This window comes from Ursus arctos, unplaced genomic scaffold (genome assembly GCF_023065955.2).
Source record: "Ursus arctos isolate Adak ecotype North America unplaced genomic scaffold, UrsArc2.0 scaffold_5, whole genome shotgun sequence".
NCBI lineage: Eukaryota > Metazoa > Chordata > Mammalia > Carnivora > Ursidae > Ursus > Ursus arctos.
The window spans coordinates 8653860-8675004 of NW_026623067.1; positions in this window are offsets into that span (position 1 = coordinate 8653860).

Below are 21145 nucleotides of genomic sequence, written 5' to 3' on the forward strand. Positions count from 1 at the left end.
AAAGAGTGTGTATCACATTACAAGGACATAGGGAGATTTTCACATGAACTAAAAATTAAATGTGTAATCCTCAAGAAATGATAACAACACTGTGTTAAGCAACGTAATGTAATATGACCAAAATCAATATTCTCCATTAACATTGCTTATCCTGCCAGATAGATTGATAAACACTATATTTATATAACAATGGATACCAAGCCATTAATCCTTCCTATATTCAAATATATTGCAATATATATGAAAGTTTCATAAGTAGATGTGAAACAGGGTGCATTTATATGAGAAGAGCAGTAACATTCTGTGTATTTTCTACCATGATCCTCCAGATCAAGCCAGTAGGCTAAGACCTGGAGCAGGGAAATGGTTCCTCTACACATATTTCATCTCCTGGGCTTTTTCTCTGACTTCCAGCATCCTGGCCTCCTCATCTCCATTGTCCTTGTGATTCTTAGGGTGGCCAGGATGGGAAACTCCATCCTAGCCCTGCTGATCTGTGGTGATGCTTGCCTCCACACCCCCATGTACTTCCTGCTCAGCCATCTCTCCCCCATGGACCTAATGTTAATCTTTATCACTCTCCTCAAGATGGCCACCAACTTCTCTGGACATAGAAACTTCTCTCACATTGGCTATAGAATCCAAACCTTTCTTTACTTGAAGCTAGGAGTAGGTGAGTGTGTTCTCCTGACTCTCATGGTCTTTGAGCACTCTCAGGGCATCTGTAGTCCATTCAGATACTTGGCCATCATGACACCCTGAGTCTTTAAGCAAATGGCCACTGCTTCATGAGCTAGGAGTGTGCTCCTCTCCTTAATATATACAGTTTTGCCATGAATTTTCTGCTTGTGGCTCCAGGAAAAATTCACCATTTCTTCTGTGAAGTTCACTTATGAGAAAATAACCTGTGAGGAAATGATGTTACCATCCAGCATTGTTTTTCTTTTCTTCCCTTTTGGACTCATTCTGACATCCTACATACTGATCTATCTTACTGTCCTTCACATGAACTCCCCTAAGGGAAAAAAAACAAAGCTTTAGCTACCTTCTCTTCCCACCCGGGTATGGTAAGCCTCTACTTTGGTCCAGCTGTGATTAACTACATGACTTCAGGTTCTTCTCTCCCCTCAGAGGTGGACCAGCATCTCTGTGTTTGATGTAATTTTTATCCCTATGATTAACCCCCTCATCTACAGCCTGAGGAACAAGAAGGTGTTGGGGGCTCTGAGGAAGGTTCTACAGAGAAAGTTGACGTTAAAGCAGAGCAGATGATGTCACTTGTTCCTTAAAACACCTACGTTCTCTATTGTTCTTCCAGTTAATGATAATGCTATTATGAAAAGTGCTAATGGTATTTTGAACTCTGAATTTCAATTTTCAACCCACATTACAAAAATTATACTTCTTTCCTTTCAGATTTTTAGTACTGTGCACTATACAATGGGGCAGGGAAGTTTCTATTTAACAGTGTTGCCTAAATTGACTGTAAGAAAAACATCCAGTTTCTTTAGACTTTATAAACCAATTTCTGGGAAGTAACCTAGGCATATATGTCCAAAAAGTTTTACATGATTCAAGACACCCTGTTGGATAAGATGGTCCTAATGTACTTTTCAACTCTTTCTTGTGCTTGCTTAAAGGTCCCAAACCTTTAACAACCCAATGTTGTGGCCACATCTGATCCCACCAACTATACTATACTGTCCAAACACATCAGACTGGACAACTATACCCTGATACGTCAAGTTATGTCCCTATCTAATGCTATTGTTGGATGGAGTTCTAGATTAACACCAAAGGTTATGATGGTCCCAAGCCTTGGAGTAACCATCAAGAGATTGGCTCTTTAGGAAAAACAGGTGGAACCCAGATGGCAGGAAAATTCTGCCATGGTTTTATGTGTTATCTCAGATTCTCAGGAAAAAAAAATAATTTGAAATATCTAATTCTTTAGGGTTCTAAGTAGAGACTCACTGAAGTAGAAGAAAGCTACAATCTCTTCTCCAGTCATGACAGTGCATGAAGTCTAGAGAAAAAGGATTGCATTGGAACATGAATAGGGCCTGTATCATGATTTGTGATAATTTTTGAGTGTCCTAAACAAAGTGGAACTAAATTTAATATCGATGTACTTCTCAGGTACTGACAAAGTATAGTGAGGATATTGCATATTAATAATTGTTTACATTTTTTTCATGTGTCTGTAAGCCATTTGTATGTCTTCATTGGTAAAGTGTCTGTTCATATCTTATGCCCGTTTTATGATTTGTTTATTTGTTTCTCATGTATTGAATTTGAGGAGTTCTTTGTAGATCTTGGATGCCAGACTTTTATCTGTAGTGTCATTTGCAAATATCTTCTACCATTCTGTGGGCTGCCTCTTAGTTTTTTTGACTGTTTCCTTGGCTGTGCAGAAGCTATTTATCTTGATGAAGTCCCACAAGTTCATTTTTTTCTTTTGTTTCTTTTGCTTTAGGAGACGTGTCATGAAAAATGTTGCTGTGGCCGATGTCATAGAGGTAGCTGCCTATGTTCTCCTCTAGGATTTTGATGGATTCCTGTCTCACATCCAGGTCTTTCATCCATTTGCAGTTTATCATTGTGCATGGTGTGAGAGAGTGGTCAAGATTCATTCTTTTTCGGGTAGCTGTCCAATTTTCCCAGCACCATTTGTTGAAGAGACTGTCTTTTTTCCACTGGATGTTTTTTCCTGCTTTATGAAAGATTAGTTGCCCAAAGAGCCAGGGGTCCATTTCTGGGTTCTCTCTTCTGTTCCATTGGTCTATGTGTCTGTTTTTGTGCCAGTACCGTGCTGTCTTTGTGATCACAGCTTTGCCCTTCAACAGATGACTGGATTAAGAAGATGTGGTCCATATATACAATGGAATACCACTCAGCTATCAAAAAGAATGATTTTTCAACATTTTCTGCAACATGGACAGCACTGGAAGAGATAATGCTAAGTGAAATAAGTCAAGAATAGAAAGACAATTATCATATGGTTTCTCTCATCTATGGACATAAGAACTAGGAAGAGCAGTAGGGGAAGAAAGGGATAAAGAAAAGGGGAATAATCAGAAGGGGGATTGAAGCATGAGAGACTATGGACTCTGACAAACAAACTGAGGGCTTCAGAGGGGAGGGGGTGGAGGAATGGGATAGGCTAGTGATGGGTAGTAAGGAGGGCACATATTGCATGGTGCACTGGGTGTTATACACAACTAATGAATTATGGAACTTTACATAAAAAAACAGGGATGTACTGTATGGTGACTAACATAATATAATAAAAAATATTATTATAATAAAAAATAATTGTTTACATTTACTGAATGTTTACCTATTACCAGGCACTGTCCTAAGTGTTTTATATGCATTACCTCATTTAGTCTTAAAGTCCACCTGTGAGGCAGGAATTTGGGGAGTGTTAGGCACTTTGGGCTCTGGAGCCAAACTGCATTTGTTCAAATCCTACCTCTGTAGTTAAGAGCTCTATGTCATTGGATAAGTGATATACACCACTTAAGCTTTTCTTTTCTTTGAATAATATGGAAAATGACAAAAAATGAATAATAAATGAGAACTTATTGTCAAACATTGAGGACAACACTAGCATATGATCAGAGTATAGTATCATTAACCATTATTACTTTTGTTATTTTTACTTCCCAGATGAGGAAACACGAGTTTCAAAAAGCCTAAGAGGTTAATTAAATATTGCTGAAAACTGATGAAAAACCCAACAATGTTATGATTCCTTCCACTCACTTGGCATAAGACACATGGTCCTTTCTTTGGGGCCATGAAGCTGATTCTTTATTCTGCCCGGATCACACACTGCCATGCCTCTGCATGGGAAGGCAATCCATTCCTTCTCTTCCTTTGGTTATCCTCCAGCTCACATGCTTTCTAAGAAAGATTTCCTGGTCACTTCACCTAAAACAGGTGCATTTCTTTATCAGAAAACTTCAACTCTTTCTTTCACAGTACTTATCACACTAAAATGTATTTGCTTAGTTGTTTACTTTCTGTATGTAATGCTAAAATACAATCTCCCCAAGTGTGGTGACCAGATTTCTCTTCATTATGGTAGTATCCTCAGGTGTGGTAAATGCTTGACACATAATAGGCACTCAGAAAATATTTGCTTAGATACACCTAATGAAGATTTCAGTATGGACATAGGAAGCACTTGAGATCCCTAGCCTACTAAACTGCATTATAAATCAGGCATAGCAATACAATCATGGTGAGTACCTACTACTTTCTCCTTGGTTTATCCTTCCTAAGTGGCATTTGGAGTGTAAGATACTTTAGTTTACTGTACTTCACTTTGTTGCACTTCACATATTGCATTTTCTACAAATTGAAGGTTTGTGGAATCTGGCATCAAAAAAGTCTATTGGCACCATTTTTTCAAACAGTATTACCTCATTTTGCATCTCTGTGTCACAGTTTGGTAATTATCAGAGTCTTTAAAAACTTTTCTTTATTATATTTGTCATACTAATCTGTTACTAATGATTTTATTATTACTATTGTAATTGTTTTGGTGTGTGATAAATGACACCTATATAAGACAGTGAACTTAATTGATAAATGTTGTGTGTGTTCTGACTACTCCAAAGCCATCTGTTCCCTATCTCTCTCTCTGTGAGCCTACCATTCCCTGAGACATGGCAATATTGAAATTAGGCTTATTAATAATCCTATGATGGCCACTAAGTGTTCAAGTGAAAAGAAGAGTCACATGTCTCTCACTTTAAATCAAGAGCTAGAAATTATTAAGCTTAGTAAGGAAGGTGTACTGAAAACCAAGAGAAGCCAAAAGTTAGGCTTCTTTTTTTTTTTAAAAGATTTTATTTATTTATTTGACAGAGATAGAGACAGCCAGCAAGAGAGGGAACACAAGCAGGGGGAGTGGGAGAGGAAGAAGCAGGCTCATAGAGGAAGAGCCTGACGTGGGGCTCGATCCCAGATCGCCGGGATCACGCCCTGAGCCGAAGGCAGACGCTTAACCGCTGTGCCACCCAGGCGCCCCAAAAGTTAGGCTTCTTGAAACAAAAAAAATTGTAAATTAAAACAAAAAGTTATTGAAGGAAATTAAAAGTTCTATGCCAGTGAACATATGAATAGGGAACTAAAACAGCCTTATTGCTGATACAGAGAAACTTGTGGTGGTGTGCTTAGAAGATCAAACCAACCATATCATTTACTCTAGCCAAAGCCTAATCCAGAGCAAGGCCTTAAGTCCCTTCAATTCTATGAGTGAGGTGAGGAAGATTCAGAAGAAATATTTCAAACTAGCAGAGGCTAGTTTATGAAATTTAAGGAAAGAAGCCATCTTTGTAACATCAAAGTGCAAGGTGAAGCAGCAAGTGCTGCAGCAAGCTCTTCAAAAGTGTTACCTAAGATAATTAATGAAGGTGGATACAATGAATGGCAGGTTTTCAATTTAAACAAACCAACCTTATATTGGAAGAAGATACCATGTAGGACTTTCATGGCTAGAGAGGAGATGTCAATGCTTGGCTTCAAAGTGTCAAACAATAGGCTGAGTCTATTACTAGAAGCTGATGCAGCTGGTAACTTTAAGCTGAAGCCAATGCAGAGCTCTGGACCAAGATGATAATGTAACAAGACTCTGAATTCACCTCCTCTACAGAACACACCATATTACACCTGTTAATAGAACAATTCATTTGAAGAACTGAGAGCTGACTGAACAGCTTTGGGACAAAGAAAGATAGAGAGAATGGCAAGAGAACAGCAAGAGAGATGGCAACATGATAGCAAAGGGAACCCCCATCCCTGACACCACAAATGGCAGTGGAGAACAATAGTACTGAAGGACTGGAAATAGATTTCTCTGTCCTTGGGCACAGAAAAAAAAGACATGGTTTAAAAGTGAAGGTAGCACATAAAAGAGATAACACTAGGATTCCACCAAGCAGTGAAGGAGCTGCAGGATTGCTCCCCAGGTCAGAGGGACTGGAGAATAACATGATTTATTCTCACCACACCTTAAAACCTAGACTGGAGGAGGGTCTGGATACCATTATGGGTGGTTCCATCATCACAGGGAACTTGTGACCTCAGCAAGCTCAGAATCTGCAAGCCCACAGCAGCCTCCATGCTGGGGCACAGAAAATAATCCACATTATATATATATATATATATATATATATATATATATATATATATATATATATATATATATAAATTTTTAAATTTTATTTAGTTTGTCATGTTATGTTTTTTATTTCTATTCCTGTTTTTTTCTTTTTTTCTCTTATTTCTTTTTCTTCTTTTTCTCCCTCTTTTCTCCTTTTTCTCTTTTTTCCTCTTTTTATATTTTTCTCTTCTCACAATTTTCTCTTTTATTATTATTATTTTCTTCTAACTGTAAAAATCAAACAAACAAATGGCATAAAAGAGTTACCAGCAGGTGTGCCTGGGTGGCTCAGCCTGTTGAATGTCTGACTTCAGCTCAAGTCATGATCTCAGCATCCTGGGATCAAGCCAACATCCAGGTCTTTGCTCAGCAGCAAGTCTGCTTCTCCCTTTCCTTCTCCTCCTGCCCCTCCCTCTGCTTGTGCACACTCTCTCTCTCTCAAATAAATAATATCTTAAAAAATAAGGAGAAACTAGATACCCACAATTCCGGCCAACCAGCAAAAGTCACCAAGCACACACAGTCTTACATAGGACACACTATATACAACACCACTCCTTCAAGTTTAGGAGAAGGAGCTGTTCCACCCATCCATGGAAACAAAGTGAAGCAAAATGGGGAGAGAAAGGAATATGTTCCTAAAGAAAGAACAAGGACAAATGTCAGAAAAAGAAATACATGAAACAAGAATAAGCAATATGTCTGGTAAAGCAGTTAAAATAATGATTATAAAGGTACTCATTGAAATGATAATAAGAGTACAATAATTCAGAGAACATTTCAATAAACAGAAAATATTAGAAAGAATCAATCAGAATTGAATAATACAATAAGAGAAATAAAAAAAAAACACTAAAGAAATTTAACAGTAGATTAGAGGATGTAAAAGAACATAGTGATCTGGAAAATAGGACAATGGAAATGACGGGAATGGCCAGCAACCCCTGAACCGACCAATGAAAGATTACTCCAAACTTTGCTGTGAAAGAGCGAAGAAGGCAAGGGGGTCAATGCTCAGAGATGAAGACACTTTGCTCTTCTTTTCTCCTGTTTTTTTATTGGTCCATTAAGATAATCACAAATCCTTATCACTGTTTCTTATGCTGGTGATATGTGACAAGGGATCTTGCTAATCTGCATGTTCTAATAGTTCTGCTAAATATAGCCCAAAGGGCAATGTATACATCTTAGATCACAGGGCAGCTGTTTGGGCTAAGAAAGCTTTGGGGAAGGCAACTCCTGAGGTATTCCAACAGCAGAGTAGTCACCACAGGCATTGGCATTCCGAAGGCCTATGTCCTTCTCCAAAACCTTCCCTCCCCTCAGTGGCTGCCATGTTATATTTTAGCAAGCCAGGTATTATGGCTGATTTCATGCTCTACCTTAACCCCAACAAGGAAACATAAATTGAACAGCATAAAGGGAAACTGATTTTTTTAAATGAGGATAGATTAAGAGATCTTTTGGAAAATATTAAGCAAAGAATCACATTATAGGGATCTCAAAAGCAGAAGACAGAGAGAAAGGGGTACAAAACTTATTTGAATTAATAATATATGGAAACACCCATAATCTAAGGAAGTAAATAAACATCCAAGTCCAAGAAGCACAGAGCATCTTTCAAACAAGATGAATTCAAGGTGATCCATATTATAACACATAATAATTAAAATATAAAATATTATAAAGTTACATTTTTAAAAGTAGTAAGAGAGAAATGAAAAGGAGTCTATAGGGGAAGACCTATAAGGCTAGGAGCTGATTTTTCAGTAGAAATTTGTAGGCCAGATGAAAGTGGCATGATATATTCAAAGTACTAAAGAAAAAAAAAGCTACAAACAGAAATACTCTTTTTTAATAATATTTTTATTATATTATGTTAATCATCATACAGAACATCTCTAGTTTTTGATGTAAAGTTCTATGATTCATTACTTGCGTATAACACCCAGTGCACCGTGCAATACGTGCCCTCCTTAATACCCATCACCAGCCTATCCCGATCCCCCACCCCTTCCCCTCAGAAGCCCTCAGTTTGTTTCCCAGATTCCATAGTCTCTCATGGTTCATTCCCCCTCTGTTTACACCCCCCTTTCTTCTCCTCTTTCTTCGCCTACCAACCTTCCTATTTCTTATGTTCCATAAATGGGTGAAACCATATGATAATTGTCTTTCTCTGCTTGACTTATTTTGCTTAGCATTATCTCCTCCAGCTCTGTCCATGTTGTTGCAAATGTTGTGCAATAGTTCTTTTTGATGGCTGAGTAATATTCCATTGTATATATGGACCACATCTTCTTAATCTAGTCATCTGTTGAAAGGGCATCTCAGTTCCTTCCACAATTTAGCTATTGTGGACAATGCTGCTTTGAACATTGGGGTGCATATGGCCCTTCTCTTTGCTACTTCTGTATCTTTGGGGTAAATACCCAGTAGTGCAATGGCTGGGTCATAAGGTAGCTCAATTTTTAAATTTTAAGGGACCTCCACACTGTTTTCCAATGTGGCTGTCTCCAAAGGCAAGGGAAACAAAAGAAAAAATTAACTTGTGGGACTTCATCAAGATAAAAAGCTTCTGCACAGCCAAGGAAACAGTCAAAAAAAACTAAAAGGCAGCCCACAGAATGGGAGAAGATATTTGCAAATGATACCCCAGATAAAAGACTGGTATCCAAGATCTACAAAGAACTTCTCAAACTCAATACACAAGAAACAAATAAACAAATCAAAAAATGGGCAGAAGATATGAACAGACACTTTTCCAATGAAGACATAGAAATGGCTAACAGACACATGAAAAAATGTTCAAAATCATTAGCCATCAGGGAAATTCAAACAGAAATACTCTAACCATTAATATAATCATTCAGCTATGAAGGAGAGATAAAGAGTTTCACAAATGAAAAATGAGTTTATTACCACTAAACCAGCCTTACGAGAAATATTAAAGGGACTTCTTTAAATGGAAAAGCAGAAGGAGATAAGATGAAGGAAGATTAGGGGACGAACCTTGTTTCATCTGGTCTCTTGAATTTAACTGGATATCTATCAAACCAATCTGAATACCCACACATTCAGCCTAAGATGTAAGAATATATATCTGGAGCTCTACAAGTAGAAAAGGATTGCTTTTTGCAAGGTAGGATGTGTGAGATCATGAATTTGCAGGGAGCTATCAGAAGATAAAAGGAGGAAGGTGAGAGCCTCCATAAGCTGGCTGCAGGAACGTGATTTAGCCCCAGAGGACAAAATGAGAACCCTTAGGAATCTGCTCCACTGAGAAGCATCCTTTTCTTAAAACAGCTTAAGGGATGAAAAGGGCAGAATTCTAAGTGGATCATTGTGGTGTCAGGATCCCAGGAGACACAGAATGAATGGGGGTGCCTGAAACAGTAGAGTGCCCAACCATGGGAGAGGGGAAACTGGTTATGGTCAGTGAGTCAAGGAAGGGATTCTCAGCTTAGGTCGCCATAAGCCACGAGCTGGGCCAAGATGGTGAGTGCTCTCCACCAGAGCACCCAGAAAAGGACTGGAACTTGCAGGCCTTTTACAATCCCCTGGGAGGGGCGAAAATGGCTGCACCCAGCACCAGGCAACAGCTCTCAGGGTGGCAGCCCCAGAAAGGAGAATAGGGTGACACCCAGCAGTCCCTTGAAAGCAGCAAAGCAGTTACACACAGGAGCCTGCAACCATGCTCAGTTCCTGGGAACACAAAAGGCAGTGACACGGTCCCATGGACTTCCCCTGGGAGAATTGCAGTGGGCATGCACCACAAGAGTCTGCAGAGTTTGGCACACACAAAAGTGAAGACTGTTTGTCCCTGAGGGTTTATGGAAGAGGGGGCAACCTTGATCTTTCAGCACTGGGGATGGAGAACAGGACATAGCCATTTTTATTCTAATCCTCTAAAGAGACACAGAAAGCCTCCAGGGAACAAAGGCCACACAGAGGACCAGCTGCTACTGAGCCCAGCCCCCTGGCAAGGGGTGGGGCAACTCTGTCCAGGTAAAGGCATCTGAGAAGCATCATAATAGATGCCTCCCCCAGAAGGCTGACTGGAAGAACAGGAGGACACTGATTTATGGATCCCACAAGACTGTAAAACTCCAGTGCCAAGGGAAAATAGTATATTGAGCTTGAGGTTTTTTCTCACAATTCATTTCTCTTTCAATCTAAAATTTTCCATTTCTTTTTTCTTTCTTTTTTTTAACATTTCAACTAGTTTCTTACTTTACCAACTTATGTTTTTAAGTTGCTTCTTAACTTTTATTTTTTACATCTACATTTTATAGATGTATGCTTCATTTTAGTTATTTTTTTCACTATTCAATTTTATTTTTGTATATAGATAAATTTTGCTTTCTTTGCAGTTAAGGAAGATAGTATCTTCTAACACAGAGACCAAAACTCAGGAACAAGGGGATCACCCTGCTTTGTCTGCCCTGAGAAATTATAGTCTCTTCCCCCCACCACCACACACATTCTTTCCCCCCCTTTTTCTTGTTTGTTCTGTTTTGCTTTTTGTTTGCTTTTCTGTTTTGGCTTATGACCACTTCGAATTTCTCTAAGGTGTATTTTGCTTGTGTTGCAATTGATATTTTTGACTCTGCTCATTTGCTTACCCATTTTTCTCTGGGAAAAAAATGACTAGAAGGAAGAATTAACAACAAAAGAGAGAACCAGAAGCAGTGTTCTCTGCCACAGAGATAATCAATATGGTTGCAAGTAAGCTGTCAGGGATGGAATTCAGGATAGCACTTAAAAAGTTAATAGCTGGGCTTGAAAAAAGCATAAATGACAGTAGAGAACCTCTAAGGGCAGAAATGAGATCTAACAGGCCAAACTTGAAAATTCTGAGATACTGTATAAATTGGATGTGCTAACAGCTAGGGTTAATGAGACAGAAGAAAGAAAAAGCGATCTAAAAGACAGGCTGATGGAAAGGAAGGAGGTTGAGGAAAAGAGAAAAGGACAACTAATAGCCCATGAAGAAAAGCTTCAAGAATTTAATGATGCCCTGAAAAGAAAAGAGAAAAGTCAAAGATATTGGGGTGCCTAAAGGAGAAGAAAGAGAGAGGGCCAGAAAGTATATTTGAGCAAATTGTAGTTGAGAACTTCCCTAATCTGGGGAAGTAAAGAAGCATTAATGTCCAAGAGGCCGCAAGGACCACTCCCAATATCAATAAAAATAGATCAACAATCTGACATATAATAACAAACCCTGCAAATTTTAGAGAAAATGAAACTATCCTGAGAGCAGTTTGAGACAGGAGTTTCAATACCTACAGAGGGAGGAACATCAGAATAACATCAGACCTATCCACAGAAAACTGGCAGGCCAGAAAAGGCTGGCAAAATATATTCAGTGTACTAAATGAGAAGAACATGCACCCAAGAATTGTTTATCAAGCAAGGTGGTCATTTAGAGTGGACGGAGAGAAAAAAAGATTCCAGGACAGACAGAAAGAAAAAGAATATGTGATCACTAAGCCAAACCTACAAGAAATATGAAGGGGGATACTGTAAGCAAGGAGATATTCCAAAAGTAGCATAGACCAGAAACAGAGACAACCTACAGAAACATGGACTTTACAGACAATACAATGGCACCAAATTAATATCTTTCAATAGTTACTCTGAATGTAAATGGGCAAAATGCTCCAATCAAAAGACACAGGGTATCAGACTGGATAAAAAAGCAGGACCCATCCATATGCTGTCTTCAAGAGACTTGCTGTAGACCTAGAATCACCTCCAGACTGAAACTGAGGGCATGGAGAATGATTTACCACACTAATGGATGTAAAAAAAAAAAAAAAAAAGCTGGGGTAACAATCCTCATATCAGACACATTAGATTTTAAATTAAAGACTGTAGTAAGAGATGTAGAGGGGGACCATATCATACTTAAAGGGTCAATCCAACAAAGTAGGTCTAAAAATTGTAAATATTTATGCCCTCAACATGACAGCACTCAATTCTAAAAATCAACTAATAACCAAAGTAAAGAAACACGTTGAAAATAATCCATTAATGATACGGGACTTCAAAACCCCACCCACAGCAATGAAGAAACCATCTAATCAGAAGATCAACAAAGAAATGAAGACTCTGAATGACACACTGATTCTGATGGATTTCACAGATATATACACAGCATTCCATCCTAAATCAACAGAATACTCATTCTTCTCAAAGCACATGGAATTTTTTGAAGAATAGATCACATACTTTGTCACAAATCAGGTCTTAACTGACACCAAAAGATTGAGATTATTCCCAGCAATATTTTCAGGCCACAGTGCTTTGGAATTGGAACTCAATCACAAGAGGCAATTTGGAAGGAACTCAGACCCTTGGAGGTTAAAGAGCATCCTGCTATAGAATGAATGAGTCAACCAGAAAATTAAAGATTTTTTTTAAACCATGGAAACTAAAGAGAATGAAAACACATCAGTTCAAAAACTATGGGATACAGCAAAGGCAGTCCTAATAGGGAAGTGCATTGCAATACAAGCCTCTCAAAAAAAAATCCAAATACACAAGCTAAACTTAAATCTGAAGGGCCTGAAGAAAGAACAACAAATAAAGCCTCAAGCAAGCAGGAGAAGATACATAAAAATGATTAGAGCAGAAATTAATGAAATAGAAACCAGAACAGTAAAATGGATCGATGAAACCAGAACCTGGTTCTTTGAAATAATTAATAAGATTGATAAACCTCTGGCCAGATTTATCCAAAAGAAAAACGAAAGGACCCACAGTAATAAGATCATGAATGAAAGGGGAGAAATCACAACCAACAGCAAGGGAATATAAACAATTCTAAGAACATATTATGAGCAACTATATGCCAACAAATTAGGCAACCTGGAAGAAATGGATCCATTCCTTGAAAGTTATAAACTATCAAAACTGAAACAGGAAGAAAGAGACACTCTGAATAGACAAATAACCAGCAAGGAAATAGAAGAAAAAAAAAACTCTCAAAAAACAATAGTCCAAGGTCAGATGGCTTCCCAGGGGAATTCTACCAAACACTTAAAGAAGAAATAATATTTATTCTACTGAAGCTGTTCCAAAAAATAGAAATGCAAGGAAAATTTCCAAACTCATTCTATACTGCCAACATTACTTTGATCCCACAATCAGTCAAAGACCCCATCAAAAAGGAGAATTACAGACCATTATTTGTGGTGAACATGGATGCCAAAATACTCACCAAGATCCTAGCCAATAAGATCCAACAATACATTAGAAGAATTATTCACAACAAAGTGGGACTTATTCCTGGGCTGCAAGGGTGGTTCAACATTTACAAATCAATCAATGTGATATATTACATTACTAAAAGAAAGGACAAGAACCATATAATCTCAATTGATGCAGAAAAAGCATTTGGCAAAATACAGCATCCTTTCTTGATTAACACTCTTCAAAATGTATGGATAGAGGGAACATACCCTAATGTCATAAAAGTCATCTGTGATAAGCCCACACCCAATATCATTCTCAATGGGGGAAAAGCTGAGAGCTTTTTCCTTAAGGTCAGGAACATGACAGGGATCCCCACTCTCACCACTATTGTTCAACATAGTACTAGAATTCTTAGCTTCAGCAATCAGTCAACAAAAATAAATGAAAAGCATTCAAATTGTCAAAGAAGAAGTCAAATTCTCTCTCTTCGCAGATGACATGGTACTTTATGTGGAAAACCCAACAGACTCCACCCCAAAACGGCTAGAACTCAGACAATAATTCAGCCAAATGGCAGGATACAAAATTAATACACAGAAAACAGTTGCACTTCTATACACTAACAATGTGACTGAAGAAAGGAAAATTAAAGGTATCGATCCCATTTGCAATTGCACCAACAACCATTAGACTGTTGTTGCAACAACCTAGGAATAAACCTAACCAAAGGGGTAAAGGATTTGCACTCTAGTAACTGGAGGACACTTATGAAAGAAATTGAGGAAGACACAAAGGGATGAAAACTTTCCATGATCATGGATTAGAAGAATAAACATTGTTAAAATGTCTATGCTGCCCAGAGCAACCTACACGTTCAATGTAATCCCTGTCAAAATACCATTGATATTTTTCACAGAGCTGGAACAAACAATCCTAAAATGTGTATGGAACCAGAAAAAGACCCTGAATAGCTAGGGGAATGTTGAAAAACAAACAAACAAAAACAAATGAGAACAAAAACAACAAAATACAAAGTTGGTGACAACATAATGCCTGACTTCAAGCTATATTAAAAGCTGTGATCATCAAGACAGCATGGTACTGGCACAAAAACAGACACATAGATGAATGGAACAGAATAGAGAGTCCAGAAATGGACCTTCAACTTTGTGGTCAAATAATCTTAGACAAAGCAGGAAAGAATTTTCATTGGAAAAAAGACAGTCTCTTCAATAAATGGTGTTGGAAAATTGGAGAGCTTTATGCAGAATAATGAAACTCTTCTTACACCATACAGAAAGATAAACTCAAAATGGATGAAAGACTTAAATGTTGAATGAATCCACCAAAATCCTAAAGGGGTACACAAGCAATAACAACATCCACCTCGGCTGCACCAACATCTTGCAAGACACATCTCCAAAGGCAATGGAAACAAAAGCAAAAATGAACTTTTGGAACTTCATCAAGATAAAAAGCTTCTGCCAGAAAAGGAAATAGTCAACAAAACTAAAAGGCAAGCTATGGAATTGGAAAAGATGTTTACAAATGACATTACAATAAAGGGCTGGTATCCAAGATCTGTAAAGAATTTTCCAAACTCAACACCTGAGAAACAAACAATCCAGTCAAGAAATGGGCAGAAGACATGAACAGACTCTTCTCCAAAGAAGACATACAAATGGCCAACAGACTCATGAAAAAATGCTCCATATCACTTACCATCAGGGAAATTCAAATCCAAACTACAATGAGATACCACCTTATACCAGTTAGAATGGTTAAAATTAACAAGACAGGGAACACCAAATGTTGGTGAGGATGTGGAGAAAAGGGTACCTTCTTACACTGTTGGTGGGAATGCAAGCTGGTGCAGCCACTTTGGAAAACTTCATGGAGGTTCCTCAAGATGTTAAAGATAGAGCTACCCTATGACCCAGAAATTGCACTATTAGGCATTTACCCCAAGGACAGAGATGTAGTGAAAAGAAGGAGCACATGCATCCTAATGTTCATAGCTGCAATGTGCACAATATCCAAACTGTGGAAGGAGTCAAGATGTCCTCCATCAGATGAATGGATAAAGAAGATGTGGTTAATATATACAATGGAATATTACTCAGTCATCAGAAAGGATAAATACACACCATTTCCATTGGCACAGGTGGAGCTGGAGGGTATTATATTAAGTGAAAAAAAAACAGAGAAAGACAATTATCATATGGTTTCACTCATACGTGGACCATGAGGAATAGTAGGGAGAACCATAGAGGAAGGGAGGGAAAACTGAATAATAAGAAATCAGAGAGGGAGACAAATGAAGAAAGACTCTTGACTCCAGGAAATAAACTGACGGCTTTGGTAAGGGAGGTAGTTAGGGGGATTGGTTAACTAGATGATTGGCATTAAGAAGGGCACATGATGTGATGAACACTGGGTGTTACACGCAACTAATGAACTATTGAACAGTACATCTGAAACTAATGATGCACTATATATTGGCTAATTGAATTTAAATTAAAAAAAGGTGAAAAAAAGTGGAAAACCAATGGGTATAATAGACATAAGAAAATTATTGAAAATATAATATGCAACAGCTTTTACATAAAAGGTTCAGGAGAGAGTAAAAACAAATGAAGAGGAAAAAGAAAAGGAATGAAATGGAAAGAAGGTTTGTTTTTTTTAAAGAATATGATTGAACTTAAAAGGCCATCAAATTTACATTGACTGTTCTTTCCTCATATATATTATGCTAATGGTAACCACATATCCAAAACCTATGATAGATATACAAAATATAAAGAGAAAGAATGTCGAAACCTAACAGTATAGAAACTCATTGATTATAACACAAGAGAGCAAGAGAAGAAGAAAGGATCAAAGATTTATAAAAACAACCAGAAAATATTTTAATGACAATAAGTGCATACCAATCAATAATTACTTCAAATGTGAAAAGCATAAATGCTCCAATCAAAACACACAGATAGAACAGATATAAAAACAAGTCCCATTCCAATGCTTCCTACAAAAGATGCACCTCAGACCAAAAGACACAGACATACTGAAATTGAAGGGATGGAAAAATATTCACCATACAAATAGAAGTGAAAAGAAAAATAAAAGATGAGGTAGCAATACTTATATCAGGGGGGAAAAAAGAAAGACTTTAAAACAAAGACTATAACAAGAGACAAAGAAAGACATTACATAAGGAAAGGGAGCAATCCAACACAAAGATTTAGCAATGGAAATATCTAGACATCCAACACTGGAACACCTAAAAATGTAAGGCAAACATAAATAGACAGACTTAGAGAAATTGATGGTGATGCAATAATAGTCGAGAGCATTACCACTCCACTTACATCAATTGGTAAATCATCCAGACAGAAAATCAATGAAGAACAATGTCCAAATGACATATTGTAGCAGAAGGACATAACAAATATACACTGAATATGCCATCCCAAAACAATAGAATATATGTCCTTTCAAGTGCATGTGGATATTCTCTGGAATAGATCATGCATTAGGTAAAAAAACAAACATCAATAAATTTAAATACATTGAAATCATACCATAGGAAGCTGGAAATAAATCAGGAGAAAAAGATGGAAAATACAAACACATGGAGACTAAACAACATGATACAAATGACTCAAAGAAGCAATCAGAAAAGAAATTTAAGATAGATGATAGGTGATAGATAGATAGATGATATATGGCTAGATAGATAGATAATGGCTAGATAGATGATAGATAGATAAATAGATGGATAGATGATAGATGATGATGAAGATAGATGATGATAGATAGATATAGATAGATAGATAGATGATAGATAGATAGATGATAGATAGATAGATGATAGATAGATAGATAGATAGATAGATAGATAGATAGATAGATGATAAACAGATACAGAAGAAAATAAAACACAATGGTCCAAAATTTATGGGACACAGCAAAAGCAGTTCTAAGAGGAAAGTATGAATCAATGAAGGCCTATGTCAAGGGTCAAGAAAAAGCTCAATCTAGTCTTATACCTAAAGAAACAAGAAAAAGAACAAATATAGCCCAGGGTGAGTAAAAGAAAGGAAATACTAAAGATCAGAATGGAAATAAATTACATACATTTTTTAAAAAAACACAATAGAGAAATCAAAGAAACCAAAAGCTGGTTCTTTGGAAATATAAAGAAAAAAAACTGCTAAATTCTTAACCTGACTCATCAAGAAAATAATAGAAAAGATCCACATAAATAAATTCAGAAATAAGAGAAGGAAAGTATCAATCGACACCATAGAAATAAAAGCATTATAAGAGAATACTACAGTTTCACTCATATGTGGAATATAAGAAACAGCACAGAAGGTCATAGGGAAAGGGAGGGAAAACTAAATGCTTTATCAGAGAGGGAGAAAAACTACGAAAGACTCTTAACTATAGGAAACAAACTGAGGGCTGTGGAAAGGGAGATGGGTGGGGGATGGGGTAACTGGGTGATGGGTATTAAGGAGGGCATGTGAGGTGATGAGCACTGGGTGCTATACACAACTGATGAATTATGGAACTCTAAATCTGAAACTAATGATATACTATATGTTGGCTAATTGAAGTTAAATTAAAAAAAGAATACTATGAAAAATTATATGCTAACAAACTGGACAACCTGGAAGAAATCAATAAATTACTAGAAATTGACAATCTTCCTAAACTAAACCGGTAATGAATACAAAATCTAAACAGACTGATTATAAGTAATAAAATTGAGCCAGTAAACAACAACAACAAACACAAAAACAAACACAACAACAACAACCATGAAGTGTGAGAAAGAGGAAGACGGTGGCAAAGTCGCAGGATCCTAGGCTCATCTTGTTCACAAACAAAACTAGATAACTATCAAATTATCCTAAATACCCTAGAAGTAGGCCTAAAGACACACAAAACAAGCTCCATAATTAAAGTGAGAGAAGAGCCCATATCAAAGAAGGTAGGAAACACAGAAACATGGTTTAGGGGGGAAGGGATCATGGGTACAACAAAGGGGATGGAACCATGGTTGCATAGAATCATGATACAGAGAGGACACAGAACACACAAGGAAAGCAGTTCCCTGAAGCTGTAGGCTTGGAAAATGAGAGGGGCTGAATTCCTTGAGTTTGTACTACCAGCCTTGCCTGAAGCCTGGAGTTTTAAATTTCAGCATCTTGACTGGGGTAGAGCCAGAGTACACTGCATTAGTCCTGGAGAAAAGGAAGGCAAAGTCCTGGGGACAGAAAGCATGGAAACAGCAATTTAAAGAGTGTCTGGGGGGAAAAAGTGAGGTGATCATTTGCTCTTCTTGGAATGGGTCCCTAAAGGCAGCATTCTAGGAGGCACCTCTTTGGAAACAAAGGAGCTTGTGGGCTCCATTTCCCTCCCCTGTCCCTCAGTATAAACACAGAAGCACTTAGTGAAGCAGCACCACCCCTATACTGGTTGCCTAACTTGCTTACACCAAGCCCCACTCCCTTGTGCTATGTCAGAACTGCCCTTCTCAGTCAAACATGCCTCAGTTACTGTGCAGTGGGTCCCTCCACAAGAGAACCAGCACTAACAACTGCCTATACCACATCTCCCAACCAGAGAGTCCTGCAGTGCCTCAGTTCACAAAGAAGTAGTATCAGGTCTTATTTTACATGCGGACCAGAGCATGCCTAGTTAAAACATACCACATTCTGATAAAGGACCAAACACAGCCCACAGTTGGCAAGGAGAGACTCTACAAAAAACTGGCCTGAACAACAGAGCAGCCAAAACATGACATCAAAGGGTAAGCCTTACACACCAGAGAAACTCCCTGAAGCATCAGGCTCTACACACTACATAACCTCTTTGTCATAGTGCCATTACTTTCAATGCAGGAAACATAAGTGGCTTTTCTAACCTAATGAAGAAGGCAGAAAATTAGACAAAATGATAAGATGGAGGAATTCATCCCAAATGAAAGAACAATACAAGGCAATGGCCAGAGTTCTAAGTGAAACTGATATAAGTAAGATACCTGAGGGACAGTTTAAAGCAACAATCATTGGGATACTCACTGGGCCAGAGAAAAGAATAGAAGAATATAAGACATCAGGGAGACTCATACACAGAAATAAAGGAGGTAAAAAAAAAAAAAAAGATCAATCAGAAGTGAAGAATGCAATAAATGAGATTAGAAGGAGGTTTGATGCAATGAAGAGGATGCTGGAAGAACCAGAGGAATGAATTATTGATATAAAAGACAAAATAATGAAAAATAATGAGGCCAAACAAAAGAGAGAAAGATGAATTATGTAAAATGAGAATAGACTTTAGGGAACTCAGTGACTCCAACAAATGTAATAATATTTGTATTATAGCAGTCCTAGAAGAAGAGGGAGAAAACAGGCAGAAGGTTTATTTGAGGAAATAATAGCTGAAAACTACCTTAATCTGGGAAAGAAACAGACATCCAGATCCAGGAGGCATGGAGAACTTCCATCAAAATCAACAAAAGCAGGCCAACACCAAGACATGTTGTAATTAAATGTTCAAAATATAATGATAAAGAAAAAAATCTTAAAAGCAGAAAAACAAAAGAAGTCCTTAACTTAGAAGAGAAGAAGACCCATAATGCTATCTGGAGATTTCTCAACAGATACTTGGCAAAACAAAAGAGAGTGGCATGATATATTTGAATTGTTGAATGGGAAAAATCAGCAGCCAAGAATACTCTATCCAGCAGGGCTATCATTCAGAATAGAAGGACAGATAAAGAGTTTACCATACAAAAACTAAAGGAATTTTTGAACCCTAAACCAGCCCTGCAAAAAATATTAAAAGGGACTCTTTGAGATGAAAGAAGAGACCATAAGTGACAAAGACGATGTTATCAGAGAAAATCTTCAGAAGCTGTGACTAAGCAAGAAATAAAATAGCAAAAAATATATATCTATCAATAATTACTTTGAATATAAATGGACTAAACACTCCAAAGAAAAAACAGGGTGTCAGAATGGAAAAAAATAAAAGGCTGCTTCCAAGAGACTTCCTTCAGACTTACAGGTACCTTCAGATTGAAAGTGAGGAGATGGAAAAAATATTTATCATGCAAATAGTTGTCAAAATAAAGCCAGAGTAGCAATACTTATATCATACAAATTAGACTTTAAAACAAAGACTGGCAGGAGCTAAAATGGTGGCAGAGTAAGAGGACCCTAGGCTTTTTTTGTCCCTTGAACACAGCTAGATAACTATCAAATCATTCTGAATACCCAATAAATTGACCTGAGTACTGACAGAACAAACTGTACCACTAGAGGGAGGGAAGATGTCATATTGAGGAAGGTAGGAAGTATGGAGTGTGGTTTGGAGGAGGGTAGTAAGTGGGTCCTGCAGAAGGGAGGTAGCCTTAGTCATGGAGAAAGATGAGAGTGAGTGGAGTACACAAGGATATGCACAGAGAACACTTCCCCAAAGCCATTGGCTGGGAAAATGGGAGGGGTTGATTTCCATGAGATTTTTAACCACCAGGGCTCAAATATGAGAGGTTTCAAGGTCTCTTGGCTTGGCTGGATTAGAGACCTGAGGGCACTGCTTAGACCTGGAGTTAAGGCAGACAAGCAACCCCAGGGCAGAAGGCAAGATATGAGGATCACATAAGGTGCACAGGGAAAGACCATTATTCTTGGAGCACAACTGTGAGAGGCAGCATTACTTCTCATAGGAAAAAAAAAGAACTTATAGGTGGGTGCCTGG